Genomic DNA, 15,881 nt, shown 5'->3' on the forward strand with positions numbered 1-15,881 from the left:
TGAAGAGATTGCAATGGTATGGTCACATGAAAAGAATGCACCCTCACAGGATTCCTCAAACATATTTTGACCACAATGTTCCTGGAAAGAGACCAAGAGGAAGACCCCGTGATGTTTGGGAAAACCAGATATTGAAGGACCTTTAAATTAGAGATGTTAACTGGCGTCGCATATATGAGCAGCATCTGTGGATGGATAGGACAAACTGGAGAGGGGGCTCGTACACAACCGCACCCGGCTTGCTGGAGCGAAGAAATGATGATGGTGATGATGATCATTTGACGTGTTTGTAAGCTCTGGGAAAGCATTCTTTATGATCAGGGGTCGAAAAATACCGGGCGCCCAGTCGCCATGGCGCCTGAAAATTTTTACCTGGCGCCTGAATTTTCAAATTCGGTTTTGAAAATTTATTTTTTGAAATCCAGAGTTCCCTTACATGTACTTTCCCATTGCTTTACAAAGTAACAAGTCGTGTGGTGTTTCACGTTTTTTTCTGTAGCTCATATATTATAGTATGTGCAATAAACATTTTCTGTGGTTTTGGCAGTCTTGAATTCTGTAATTGTTCTTCGTACCTTGGAACTGGACGTTTCATTCTGCAAGGGAGCTGCCTAGCGGTCATGGGAGATATCGTTGTAACCCGTCAAACAAGTATTCTTTCATGTGGACATATCGTAACACATCGAGTTCTATTACAGATGATCAGCTATCGGTAGCAGAGTACAAAGATCAGACCAGAGTTATAGAGAAATGCAGAGAACTACTACGTTAAATAATTCCACAAACACTACATTACCGCCATCCTTCCCGTGACTAGCCGTTCCTCAACTATTGCCGCCAAAGCAGTGCTGATAAATTTCCGTGGAATTCATTCTTTGTATTTAGAACATACGGAATGACGTGTTTGTCAATTCTTGTATTTTCACCGAACAATATGTATACTTGTAATTTAATTACAGCATTTTGGTATTGAACAGTTTGCACTTTATAAATGCGGTTGTTTTTATTCCTGTGCGTTTATGGAAAAGTGTCAACGTAGCATCAGACATCGAAGCCCGCGAACTCGGAAGCCATTTAACGCTGATGTATTTTACGTTTCTGTGCTATACTTGAGAAAATCGGTAAAATGAAACGAACGAAACCGCACAAATTGACTGATGCGAGTAACAAACAGTGTACTCTTTCAGATTTCTTCGTAAGTAGGGCCCGTAAATGTAACACAAAGTGATACAGAAGGGAGTGAATGTGAGAAAACACTTGATGGAAGTGCCGACTCTATAGAGTTCAGGACGACAATGACCAGCGTGATTCAAGACAATGATAGGTCAAGCATCAAAAATACGTTGAAATTTCAATTTTCAGGCAAACGGAAATTTCAGCACTTTCAGCGAAGTGTGTTAAGAAAATGAATGCTAATATGTCACAGCATATGAATGCATTGTTCATGGCATCTTATCATATTGCAAAAAATAACAGACCCTACACTGATTTTGAAGGTTTGGTTACATTGTTAAGCAAGTTGAATGTTACTGATTCAGAGAAGAATGAGAATGATCACAATGCAGAGCTTGAATGACTACCGTGGCTGTGCTATGAAGAAGGAATTGCGAAGTGTAAATTATATAGTAACTTTCGTAGTATTGCCGATAAACATTCTAAAGGTGTATCCCACGCTGCGAAATCGCGCGGGGAAAGGTAGGGATTTCCCCCCCTCCCCTCGGGGATTTTATCTCAAAGGTTTCCCCCCCCCCTCCCACTAAAATTGCCCGGGGGGATTCCTTCATTATAAAATTATGAGGAAAATGTAGAACACACATAATTTATGACTGAAATTAATGATTTTTACTGTACATATTTTTATGAAAACATCAGCAATGCCAGCCAGACCTTCAGCAATAAAACTACGCAGCAGTGGCAATCCGGACCTGCAACCTATTATTCATATTTCACTCTGACAAGTCCATCTGAAACTCGGGAAAAATATAAATTACTTGAAGCTCTCCTTTGTCATTGCTCTAAGTAGCTCGAGCTTACACCACTCTTGTACTGGTACTTCTGGGAGAGGGTGAGTTTCCGATAAGTAGTCAATAGGACAATATTCACTTCAGCAGTGTACAAACCGACAAATGTTTTCAGTTAAAACTTAGCCCTGATTGAGGAAGGTTCCACTAATAAAGCAATAAATCAGGACAAATCGCGCCTCGTCTCTCAAAACTTCTCAGCTGTTTGGAACAATGTTCTAATGTTTATCATTCTCGTTATAACAACAAAATTCAAACAAAAAGATCTACAATTTACATTTGTCCGGTGAGGGAAGGGGTGATTAAATTACAGGAGAAATCCCCCCCCCCCCCGCAAAATACTGCCTGAGAAAACACTAGTAGTTAAACCCTATGTCCCTTCCCCCACCATTTATTTCTGATTTCGCACCCTGGTGTATCCGGATTTTCAGGAGCATTTAAACTGGAAACGTTTAAAACATACGAAAAATCCTATCTTCACTCGAAGTGTCAGGAGGCTGAAAAAATGGCGTAACAGCCCCCAAAGGGCCTTGGCCTACCAAGCGACCGCTGCTCAGCCCGGAGGCCTGCAGATTATGAGGTGTCGTGCGGTCAGCACGACGAATCCTCTCGGCCGTTTCCTTGGCTTTCTTGACCGGGGCCGCCATCTCACCGTCAGATAGCTCCTCAATTGTAATTGTGTAGGCTGAGTGGACCTCGAACCAGCCCTCAGATCCAGGTCAAAATCCGTAACCTGGCCGGGAATCGAACCCGGGGCCACCGGGTAAGAGGCAGGCACGCTATCACTACACCGCGGGGCCGGCAGGAGGCTGAAAGTTTCATGAAAAATTCCCAATGTGCACTTGTAGCGAGATGCGTCAAGAAAATGAATGCTAATATGTTACAGCATATGAATGCATTGTTCATGGCATCTTATCATACTGAAAAACAAAAAAACAAAACAGACCCTACACTGACTTTGAAGGTTTGTTTGCATTGTTAAGCAAGTTGAATGTTACTAGTGGGAAATCAAACAGGCACATTTGGTGTAATTTTAAAAGACGCTGACCTTGAAGATGACTGGTGATTATTTGGGTAAGTATCTCTTAAAATATACATTTCTGTTCTTACATGAACTGAGACTATACTACTTAAGGCTACATTTCAAAAATAATACGTAGCTTGATCCTAATCTAACCTGTGGTGTTCATAATATATATTTGCGAAAAATGTGCTGGCTCCTGATAAAAAGGGGCTGGCTACTGAATTATTTCTATTTTCTTCTACCCCTGTTTATGATTATGTTAGACAAGTTTGCAAAATTACTAACTGGTTTGTTAGAAGACAGTTCGGGTTTAGGAAAGGTTATTCCTGCAAAACTTAACTTTTAGATTTCCAGCAAGATATAGCAGATATTGTAGGTTCAGGACACCAAATGGGCAGTATTGCTATTGACCTATCCATGGCTTCTGATAGGGTAGATCATGGGAGATTACTGACGAAAATGAGGGCTTTGGGCTAGTCAAAATTGTGGTTGATTGGTTGGCTAAATTTCTAGAAAATAGAACTGAGAATTAAGACTAGTTGAAGTGTTAACTGATCATGTAGTGATTAAGAGGGGGGAGGTGTCCTACAGGGCAGTATTATTGGACCTACCATTTCATGACCATCCAGGAATGGGTGAAGATTGATCAATTTGTTTTGCTTCGGCACTTGTCTGCCTCTGTTCAGTTAATGTATTTCCTGGGCATAGACTGCGTTGTGCAATCTTGATGCATCTGTCTAATGCTGCATGTAGTTCGTTACTTGTTAATGCCCCTACTGTTTTAAAATTTGGGTTCCTTGTGTTGGGAATGAATCTAATGCCGTATGCTGTTACTCTCACTAAGCTTGACATTGTAGAATACTGTTTCATGAACTTTCCTGCTGTGTTCGACATTGTTAAGGTTACTTAGGTCCTTCTCTGTTCTTCGGTCAGTTCTAATGTTGTAGTCGATGGCCACAAATTGGTGTCTTTTAGTAACCACTCTGGCCCAGTCCACCAAATTCGTGAAGTTATTAGTTCCACTCGATATGAGGTCTGCTGAATTCTGACTGGAAGAAACATGGTTCCATTTGGCACTGTTGCGTGGCCTCTGGAATTGTTGCAACTCTGTGGGCAACAAATGTCTCATCTAGTGGCAGGTGATGCTATCAGAGAATACTATTGATGAATCTGTCCATAAATAGATATTTCTAACATCCAGATCTAAAATCGGCAAGGTTTTATGCACCAATTGTGAGAGCAGGACCGCTTCACACAATTCTAATCGAGGTAAGGTTACCCTTTTCATTGGAGGTACTCTTGACTTTGAACATGAAAGTCGTACCTTAGTTTCTCCCTGTTAGTTTATTGATCTGATGTACAGACAATGCCTTCTCTGAAGCATCGCAAAACCCATCCACCTCGATGTCTACTGGCTCACCCTGGCATAATACCAATCTATCAGTCTCATGAGAACTCACTGTAGGTAAGTGTTTGTATATGATTCGCCATTCCTTCGTTAAGTCTCCTGGAGGGAGTTCATCCCATGACAATTTATGAAGCCACATTTGCTGCAAAAATATCTTGTAAACAAGGGCTAAACAGGGTTAATGAGTCCCAATGGATCAAAAATAGAGGTAACAAAGGAAGATACAATGTGCTTACATGTGCTGTCCTTTGCCGCTGATGACCTGTTTACATTGACCTTGGTTGTTACAAGAATCTTATCTGTAATTGGATGCCAAAGAAGCCTTAATGTTTTAACACCACCATTGTTATCAATTTGCAGTTGTAACTGGGTCTCTGTGTTCTGCAGGAACTGCTTCTAGTAAATCACTGTGATTTGCACACGATTTGCGTAATTGAAATCCACCACAATTTAGCAACTGGATCAACTCAGAGTGAAGCTTTAGCGCATCCAGAAAGCACATCGTCGACATAAAAATCCCTTTGGAGGACCCTTGCTGCATGTAGATTTCTACAGCCTTCATCCTTGGCGAGCTGTTGAAGACGTTTAATGGCTAGAAAGGGTGCAGATGCGGTTCTGCAAGTGGTGGTCTGAAGCTCATAAATCTTCCCTGACTCATTGGGTGACATACGCCAGAGTATCTGCTGAAGTTCCGTGTTGCATGGTTGAACTCTAATTTGCCTATACATTTTTTGCTACATCAGCAGTGAATGCGATAGGGTGTATTCTGAATCTCAAGACAATTGAATATAGATCCTGCTGCAATGTAGGGCCTACCATCAACCTATCATTGAGTGAGATACTGCTAGTGATTTTTGCTGAGGCATCAAAAACTACTCCCATTCTTGTGGATGTACTCTATTCTTTTATAATCGAGTAATGAGGGAGATAATTGGTGCTTTCACGATTGCAGTCTTAATCATGGACAAGTTTTACATGCCCTAAGCCTTTGTATTCTTCCATGAACTTGTATTCCAATCAAAGCTGTGACTGTCAGTGTAGACAGCGTTTCAATTGTAGTAACCATGTGGTAGCTTGATTATATTAGCCCCCTAGTTTATTTTATATCGTGTCAGAAGCATACATAAGTTTAAAATTAAAGATAAGGAAAAAACATAAAACATTAATTCTCCAATGGCGAAGAGCCACATTAAACTATGTGAGCCCAAAACCTTGTAACATCAAGTGCATTTGGCTTCGCTTTGACCAGGTCTTCTGTTGTGCAGCTGAATGGGCATGAACTGCATTGCAGCAAATGGGTTGTGGTCTGCTCTTCTCCACATACACACAAGGGACTGTCCACTTCGAAACCCCATTTCTTCTGGTTTACCCTGCACCGCGTAACACCAGAGCGCAGTCTGTTCAGTGCTCTCCAATTCACCCAATCTGTGACATGGCTAGGAGGGAGTTCCTCTTTTGGGGTCATCCATTGACTGATCCTCGTATGTTGACTCCTGACGCACCATTCTTGAATTCTTGCTTGCTGCGCTGTTCCTGCAAGTGTTTCGGTTACTCTCAAGAAGCTTTTCCTAGACTTAAGCTGCTGGTGTGGTGGCTCATATCCAAACAAGGGGTGGGCTTCCGATGTCAACACCTTTCTCTTTCCCCCTAGTGACTCACTATCTTTCTTTATTTGCAGACTAACAACATATCTTCCTTTCTCATCTCTGCTAGTATGTTCTTTGTGGTGTTCTTCACATTCTAGTTCTTTCTGCGTCCCTAGAGGGACTGTAACTGCTTGTGCATTCCATCTTTATATTTCATAAAGCAGGCATTTATTTCTAGGGTGTCACCCTCTGTAGCTTATTGGGCCAGTCCTGATAAGATCCACCCTAGTTCAGTTTTCTTGTAATGTTGGGGAGTGCTCTGGATGAATCAGTCTACCGTTCTGCAGAAGGTTGAAGAAAATCCCTGCTCCCAATAGCATGTCTGTGTCTTGGCTGATAAAATGTAAAATCTGCTAATTCGATATCATGGGGCAAGTTCCAATGTTTGAGGCATGATGCCTATGATGTGTGGGAGGACTAAACATTTAATAAATCAAGCAATTAGTCAATACTGATCTGCATTTAGGGCATTCGCCCAAGTGGCAGATTCCCTATCTGTTGTTTTCCTAGCCTTTTCTTAAATGATTTCAAAGAAATTGGAAATTTATTGAACATCTCCCTTGGTAAGTTATTCCAATACCTAACTCCCCTTCCTATAAATGAATATTTGCCTCCATTTGTCCTCTTGAATTCCAACTTTATCTTCATATTGTAATCTTTCCTACTTTTAAAGACGCCACTCAAACTTATTCGTCTACTAATGTCATTCCACACCATCTCTCCGGTGACAGCTCAAAACATACCACTTAAGTAAAATTCTTTCAAGAATAAAATTTACTGTGTCCACCTACTCAATACAATTATATTCTGTAGTGGTTAAATCCTACATGAATTACCTATACTCAGGGGTCGAAAAATACCGGGCGCCCAGTCGCCATGGCTCCTGACAATTTTTACCTGGCGCCTGAATTTTCAAATTCGGTTTTGAACATTTATTTTTTGAAATCCGGAGTTCCCTTACATGTACTTTCCCATTGCTTTACAAAGTAACAAGTCGTGTGGTGTTTCACTTTTTTTTTTCTTTAGCTCATATATTCTAATATATGCAATAAACATTTTCTGTGCTTTTGGCAAATTCTTGAATTCTGTAATTGTTCTTCGTACCTTGGAACTGGACGTTTCAGTTCTGCACGGTCAAGCCTAGCGGCCATGGGAGATATCGTTGTAACCCGTCAAACAAGTATCCTTTCATGTGGATGTATCGTAACACATAGAGTTCTATTACAGATGATCAGCTATCGGTAGCCGAGTACAAAGATCAGACCAGAGTTGTGGAGAAATGCAGAGACCTACTACGTTAAATAATAATTCCACAAACACTACATTACCGCCATCCTTCCCGTGACTAGCCGTTCCTCAACTATTGCCGCCAAAGCAGTGCTGATAAATCCCCGTGGAATTCATTCTTTGTATTTAGAACATACGGAATGACGTGTTTATCAATTCTTGTATTTTCACCGAACAATATTTATACTTTTAATTTAGTTACAGCATTTTGATATTGAACAGTTTGCACTTTATAAATACTGTTGTTTTTATTCCTGTGCGTTTATGGAAAATTGGCAACGTAGCATCAGACATCGAAGCCCGCGAACTCGGAAGGCATTTAACGCTGGTGTATTTTACGTTTCTGGCTATACTTGAGAAAAGTGGCAAAATGAAACAAACAAAACTGCACAAATTGACTGATGCTAGTAACAAACAATGTACTCTTTCAGATTTTTTCGTAAGTACGGCCCGTAAATGTAACACAGTGATACAGAAGGGGGTGAATGTGAGAAAACACTTGATGGAAGTGCGGACTGTAGAGTTCAGGACGACAATGACCAGCATGAAATTTATGGTATTTAAGACAATGATAGGTCAAACATCAAAAATACGTCGAAATTTCAATTTTCAGGTAAACAGAAATTTTAGCACTTTCAGCGAAGTGCGTAAAGAAAATGAATGCTAATATGTCACAGCATATGAATGCATTGCTCATGGCATCTTATCATATTGCAAAAAATAACAGACCCTACACTGATTTTGAAAGTTTGGTTACATTGTTAAGCAAGCTGAATGTTACTGGTTCAGAGAAGTATGAGAATGATACACAATGCAGAGAATCGTAGCTTGAATGACTACCGTGGCTGTGGTATGAAGAAGGAATTGCGAAGTGTAAATTATACAGTAACTTTCGTAGTATTGCCGATAAACATTCTAAAGGTGTATCCCAGAGTGCGAAATCGTGGGGGGGAGGGAGGGAGAGATTTCCCCCCACTGACGATTTTATCTCAAAGGTCCCCCCCCCACTAAAATTGCCCGAGGGGGGGTTCTTTCATTATAAAATTATGAGGAAAATGTAGAACACATATAATTTTGGACCGAAATTAATGATTTTTATTGCACATATTTTTATGAAAACATCAGCAATAATTCAAGTGACTGCCAGACCTTCAGCAATAAAACAACGCAGCAGTGGCAATTCGGACCTGCAACCTATTATTCATATTTCACTCTGACAAGTCCATCTGAAACTCGGAAAAAATATAAATTACTTGAAGCTCTCCTCCTTTGTAATTTCTCTAGGTAGCTCGAGCTTATACCACTCTTGTACTTCTTAGAAAGGGTGTGTTTCCGATAAGTAGTCAATAGGACAATATTCACTTAAGCAGTGTACAAACCGACAAATTTTTTTCAGTCAAAACTTAGCCCTGATAGAGGAAGGTTCCACTAATAAAGCAATAAATCAGGACAAATCGAGCCTCGTCTCTCAAAACTTCTCAGCTGATTGGAATAATGTTTATTTCTCGTTATAACAACAAAATTCAAACAAAAAGATTACAATTTACATTTGTCTGGGGGGTGGTAATTAAATTACAGGAGAAATTTAACCGCCCTCCGCGAAATACTGCCTGAAGAAAACACTAGTAGTTAAACCCTATGTCCCCCCCCCATTTATTTCTGATTTCGCACCCTGGTGTATCCGGATTTTCAGGACCATTTAGACTGGAAACGTTAAAACATACGAAAAATCCTATCCTCACTCGAAGTGTCAGGAAGCTGAAAAAAATGGCATAACAGCCCCAAAGGGCCTTGGCCTACCAAGCGCCGGCTGCTCAGCCCGGAGGCCTGCAGATTGAGATGTCGTGCGGTCAGCACGACGAATCCTCTCGGCCGTTATCCTTGGCTTTCTTGACCGGGGCCGCCATCTCACCGTCAGATAGCTCCTCAATTGTAATCATGTAGGCTGAGTGGACCTCGAACCAGCCCTCAGATCCAGGTCAAAATCCGTAACCTGGCCGGGAATCGAACCCGGGGCCTCCGGGTAAGAGGCAGGTACGCTACCACTACATTGCAGGGCCGGCAGGAGATTGAATGTTTCATGAAAAATCCCGAATGTGCACTTTTAGCGAGGTGCGTTAAGAAAATGAATGCTAATACGTTACAGCATATGAATGCATTGTTCATGGCATCTTATCATACTGAAAAAAAAAAGACCCAACACTGATTTTGAAGGTTTGTTTGCATTGTTAAGCAAGTTGAATGTTACTGGTGGGAAATCAAACAGGCACATGTAGTGTAATTTTAAAAGACGCTGGCCTTGAAGGTGACTGGTGATTATTTGGGTTAGTATCTCTTAAAATATACATTTCCATTCTTATATGAACTGAGATTTTACTACTTAAGGCTACATTTCAAAAATAATACGTAGCTTGATCCTAGTCTAACCTGTGATGTTCATAATGTATATTTGCGAAAAATGTGCTGGCTCCTGATAAAAAGGGGCTGGCTACTGAATTATTTCTATTTTCTTCTACCCCTGCCTATACTAATTCGGAACATGTTTCGCCCTAGTTTTGGGCATCTTCAGCCTAATAATAATCTTAAGGTCAAGTCTTTAAACCAATTAAACATTAGAACTAAAACTAAATACTATGGTCTTATGCTTAAAATTTTTTTACAAAAAGTTGTGCTTTAGGTGATATTTACATAGATTTACAATGTGTATATTAATTAAAACCCAGAATTTGTGACAGGGAAGCAATTAAAATTATCATACAATGACTCGATATTGTCCAAAGCGTAAAATCGAACTTCTCCAACTGAATGGATGATGATAATAATGTTATTTGCTTTACGTCCCACTAACTACGGTTTTCGGAGACGCCGAGGTGCCGGAATTTAGTCCCGCAGGAGTTCTTTTACGTGCCAGTAAATCTACGGACCGAGGCTGACTTATTTGAGCACCTTCCTAGTGAAGTATTGATGCGGTAACAGAGGGGTGGAGCATAGAGGGGAAAGGGGAGTGAGTTTTAACTTGTGCGCCTGTGTTATTGTTAGAGAGGCGTTACTTGAATTGGATTGGCGGGCCTAGCATTAGGCGTGGTAATTGGAGCGCATGCGTGTTGTGACTGAAACATCCTGGAGACTTTCTGATTTTCAGCCTGGATTAACCTTGGAGTTGCCTCATATAACGGATTTTTGTTGTCAATGATGTCGTTAAGATTATTATTTTTATTATAAGTTTGCTCCAAATAAATGTACAAGTTTTCTGTCTCACTCAATTTCCCCTTACCTAGGCTTCTAACTATCGTCATATCTTTCTCTATTGAGGTGAATTTATGTCCCGTTTCACTCATATGCTGGCTCATGGCTGAATACTTATGTTGGGAAGCATTGTAATGTTCCAGATACCTTGTGTAAAAGCTTCTCCTTGTTTGACCAAGATATGTGGACCCACACTCTGTACACTTTAACCTATAAACACCAGATCTTGAGTAAACATTATTATTGACCTTATTGTGGTTGAGGAATATGTTCTGGTTATTATTTACTGTCCTGAAGGCTATGTTGACGTTGTGTTTTTTAAAACATTAGTGATCTGATGAATAGCCGGGCTGTTATACGTAAATGTGGCGTAGCTATTTTTCTTTGATTTCTCTGGGACTAGGTTGGAAGATAGCCTAATTTTGATCTTATTAATTAACCGATTCATTATATTTATTTTAAAGCCATTGAACTGAGCTGTCTTATATAATTCAGTTCTATTTTCAAACTGAAGATGCCCAAAACTAGGGCGAAACATTTTCCTAATTAGTATAGGTAATTCATGTAGAATTTAATCACTACAGAATATAACTGTATTGAATAGGTGGACACATTAAATTTTATTCTTGATAAATTTTACTTATTGTTATCTTCAATACGGAACAGATATGAGATTAGTTACTTGTAACTCTTCAGTGTTGTTAAATCGGTATCCTTTCATGCCCCTTTTCGTGTGTGGAAATAAGAAAATCAGACATGGGGCAGCAGAACCGTGCCATTTTTAGCCAAAAACTGTAACAGAGATGGCTGTTTGTGCAGGTGCATTGTCGTGTTGGACAAACCAGTCTCCTGCCTACCACAGGTCTTTTTTTTATGAACACTGTTGCGCAATCTTTTTAAAACTTCCCAAAGAAAAGGTTTACACGTTGTTCATTTAAAACTTGCCATCAAAAGAAAACGAAAACAAAACAGCCCTAGCAAAAGCAATCACTGCTGATGAACAGAACAAGCCAGGTCGACAACACAGGCGGCACTGAACTGGCAATGAGTTGCGCTATGCATGCCTAGCGGCAGAAATGCGTACTACACAAGCTTCACTCACGGCAATGTTATTCCGTTTATTTTTGGGTACCCCCTCGTATATCTTCTCAGAATTGTGCAAAAGTTATATTAGTATTGCTATATTCTTTTGCTCATTTTTTCATGTGATATTTTAAAATTATTTTCCAGATGTTACAATGGGAATTGTTTCTGAAGATATGGATAATTGAACCAAGACCATCTAATATTACTGCCTACTTCTCATGGGTCAACCGATCTTCCTCATGAATTGAACCAAGACCATCTCATATTACTGCTTGCTTCTCGTGGGTCAACCAATTTTCCTCATGGAAGAAGGCCTATTGTTTCATTTTGTATTATACATCTAATTTTTATCAGATGTTTCCCTTTTTACATTAAATTTCTGCATTTTTATTATATGCAGTACATTGCCTAGTTTATATATTATGCCTAATCATGTGTGCAGAGAAGTAAGCTGTGTACTTCAGGCTTTATTGGTATTTTGTGGGAAGCAAATTAAATTGTGTATTCTCCATGGTTTTTAGATTCAAGGAAATGATGACCATTCACATGATGGTTTTATGTGCCAAATTTCGTATTATGCAACAAATTACAAAGCCCATATAAAACTATAGATATTCAGAATTTGTTTTGGCCACTGTTTGAGTTCCTTGGCAATATATTAAAGACAATAAGGGAACAAATTTTATATATGTAGATTATTTGATATCAGAAGTAATTGATTTATGAAAGTATATGATAAAATTTCTCTTGCTCCCTACAGAATACTTGAGTGATTTTACACTTCTATTTTATACAGTAAGTTATCTCACATTGAGAATGTATGTTCATTTGTAAAGCAAATTTTGTTCATAGATTGACTTCATTTGAGTGAATTAAACATGGTGGTGCCAGCTTCTGTGCACGGTTAAGGAGTGAGCATTCAATGTATTGTTTGAAAACTCTCCCTATGACTTGTATTTTTGCTTTTTGCTTAACATCACCTTTGGTTGTTATGAAGTTGTTTTCTTCATCTGATATATTTAACTAATTTGTGTGAAAATACCATATTTATTCATTGACTGATGGATGATATATTTTGTTTATCTCCATATAGATATTTTGTGTTCTTATTCAAAGGTGTTTTTTATTCCTCCTTAAAATATTATCCAGACAGTGATGTAAAACACTGAAATTCTAATTTTTTATTACAATTAATCTGAGTCAAGTATTGTTTGTTTACAGTGGGTTGTAAATGGTGTGTGGTTATTACCTTTAAGTACTATAAGACCAGCATAATTATGTTATTTCTTCATTTGAATTCAAAATTCTGTGTATGAACTTGATAATGTTAACTTTCCCAGTAGAGAAATAATACAATATCAAGAAAGTCTTTTATATTAACAAGACACCAGTTTAACATCAGTTTTATATTTTTCAAACTGAAGATTACTGTTATGACTACTTGGGATTAACATTATAGTAAATATAGGTCTTATTAGACTCCCTGATCTCAAGAGGGGAAAATTTACATTTTCCTTTACTGTTTAACTTTTTTCTTTGACCTGTGGTGTATATATTTGTTGATAGTCATTTCATTTGCTCACAGTTTTTGCCATTTGAAATGTATGAACATTTATCAGAAAATAATTTAAAAATCCACCTGTGGAATGAAATATTACTTGTACAGAATATAATAATTTGCACAGTATTGAAAATACCAAAGTATCTTATACATCGTATTTCTAAAGAAATAACAGTGAATATATCTTTCTGAAACAGTTTTCAGTTAAAATATATTTTATCTGAGGACGTTCATGTTAATAGCTGTAACACTTCTAAGAACAGCTGGAATATGTGAGTGACCTGATGAGTGTTCATAAACTGGAACAGAAGTTATGCTTGGTGGTTCTTCAGCCAACCTTGATGTGCTCCAGACTAGTTTATGATAGTATCTTGTTTCCTTGACCTTGATATAGTGAACAGTCTTTTCTGAAGCCTTTGCTTTAAACCTTACTTACTCCTTTTTGAAGAATTTTTAAATGTTTGATTACTTTCAGTTATGTATTTATAATGGGAACTCATATTTTGAAAGGAAGTTGAAAAACCATATCATATTTTAAATATTTATTTCACTACTGATTTGGAATGACTGGAATTGGAAGTATTTGTCTACCATGGAGCATAAGATTTCAAGTTATTACCAGTATTGATGTGAAATTCACCCTTCTTCCTCATTGCCTCCTGTTCCTACACCAAGATTTTATTGGAAAGATTAATCACTCCCGGGTCATCGCAACTATTAGCAACTGACCTCTCCCCGACTTTTCACTCCTGTGTGTGGTAAATGTTGGGATAGTACATTGTCATATCCCAGTATCTTGTATACCACATAGCTTCATTTAGTTAACAGTCTAAACACAAGGACAGAATACTGTAAATCATAACAGAAGTTATACAAACGTGCTGTTATGAACTTTTCAGCTCTAGCCATAGAATGAAGCAATAATTTAGCCTCAACTCCTGGTAGGTTGTTTGGTGTTAGAGAACTTCATATAAAAATCAAAGTATTGTTAAAGTTATTCCTTTCTGGATATACCAAATTCTTGTAATGGCATTTCGTATAGAAATGACTGCCCTTCTTTCTTGAGATGCTCACCAAATGAAAATGTAACTTTCTAGTTATTAGAGAAGAAAACTTTAACTTTTTGGAATATAGGCAAAACTTGTTATGATTAAAGTATTCAAGTTCTTTATGCCTTTTCAATATCGAAATAACCAGTGTTTCTCCTCAATGTGGCAGCAGGCTCGTTAATTGGATTGCTGCAACTTTCCAAGACAGTGGTGGCTAGTGCACCATTAAAATACTACTACTAATGTTTTCATTCTTCCTCTGCACTGCAAGCCACCTTTGTAGGACAATTCAGTGACAGTGCTTTGGGGGAAATACAGTATGTACCTCAACTCAAATAAATCTCTCCCTTAGAAGCTTTTATATCAAAAATTAGATTTCCAGAAGGAACAATAATTTTATTTCACTGATTGTGAATATTAAAGTATTCAAGCTCCTTCAGTTGTGAAATTACCAGCATTTTTCCCCAGTATAGTAGCGGGCTCATCAGCTGAATTGCCATCTTCTTCTTCTTCGACCACTTTTTCCCACATCTGTGGGGTCGCGGGTGCGAACTGTGCCTTACATATTGATTTGGCCCTGTTTTACAGCTGGATGCCCTTCCAGACGCCAACCTTATATGGAAGGATGTAATCGCTATTGCGTGTTCCTGTGGTGGTTGGTAGTGTAGTGTGTTGTGTTGTCTGAATTTGAAGAGGAAAGTTTTGGAACACACACAAACACCCAATCCTCGAGTCAGAAGAATGAATCAGGCACGATTAAAATCCCCCGACCCAGCCGGGAATAGAACCCAGGACCCTCTGAACCGAAGGCCTGAATGCCGACCATTCAGCCAATGAGTCTGACCATCAGCTGAATTGCCATATGTTTCCAATATTATGATTTGGATTAAAAAGAACTCGGACACATCACAGGTATACATTGTGATGATGGCCATTCTTTCTTTCACAATTTTTGTGAATTGACTGAAAGCTTGTTATAGTTAATCTAATTTGCTATATTTCAAATTTCCTGCATTTTGTAACGTATAATACATTTAAAAAATTAAATTTACTGGATATAGGCTTAGTTGAGTCTCTGATCAGTTTTACTATTCACTGATTTTAGTTTCCTGATCAAATGTTTTACTAGTGCATAGCAACTGCTATGGCCTAAATGATTGCCATCATAAGGTCTTCTTTTGAGCATGTGATCTTCATTAAGAGTGAACTGGAGGCAGTAAGTTACAAAAGTCACAGAGTTCATGGCTGCTGTTGAGCCTGTTACTCTTCTTGTGATTGACCTTATAACATAAAACGGTCATTCTTAGTCTATTCAGTCACTTCTATGTACTGTACGGTAGATTATGACCTGAGAGGGAGAAATATTGCAGCTTTCTGTGAACCTTTGTGGGCTTTACTTTACCTTCAAAATCTGCTTAGAGACTTAAATCTCTGTAGGGCAGGTTTATGGCAGAATAGTGGATGTTATTGATCAGTTTTCTACCATTTTTTCTGAAATGCTGCAGCTACTTTTCTTTGGATATGAGAGGAGCAATTACATCCAAAGATTAGTT

At 38.6% G+C, this 15,881-nt stretch overlaps 1 protein-coding gene across 1 annotated transcript in view; it reads left to right on the top strand.

The window, feature by feature from the left end:
• Positions 1 to 14,446, top strand: part of LOC136884574 (SH3 domain-binding glutamic acid-rich protein homolog) — a 35,819-nt gene extending 21,373 nt beyond the window's left edge. The window contains exon 5 of the mRNA XM_067156838.2: positions 11,863 to 14,446. The gene's annotated coding sequence lies outside the window, so the exon portion shown is untranslated. The remainder of the gene's footprint in view (positions 1 to 11,862) is intronic.
• Positions 14,447 to 15,881: the final 1,435 nt, after the last annotated feature.

This window comes from Anabrus simplex, chromosome 1, assembly GCF_040414725.1.
Source record: "Anabrus simplex isolate iqAnaSimp1 chromosome 1, ASM4041472v1, whole genome shotgun sequence".
Lineage (NCBI taxonomy): Eukaryota > Metazoa > Arthropoda > Insecta > Orthoptera > Tettigoniidae > Anabrus > Anabrus simplex.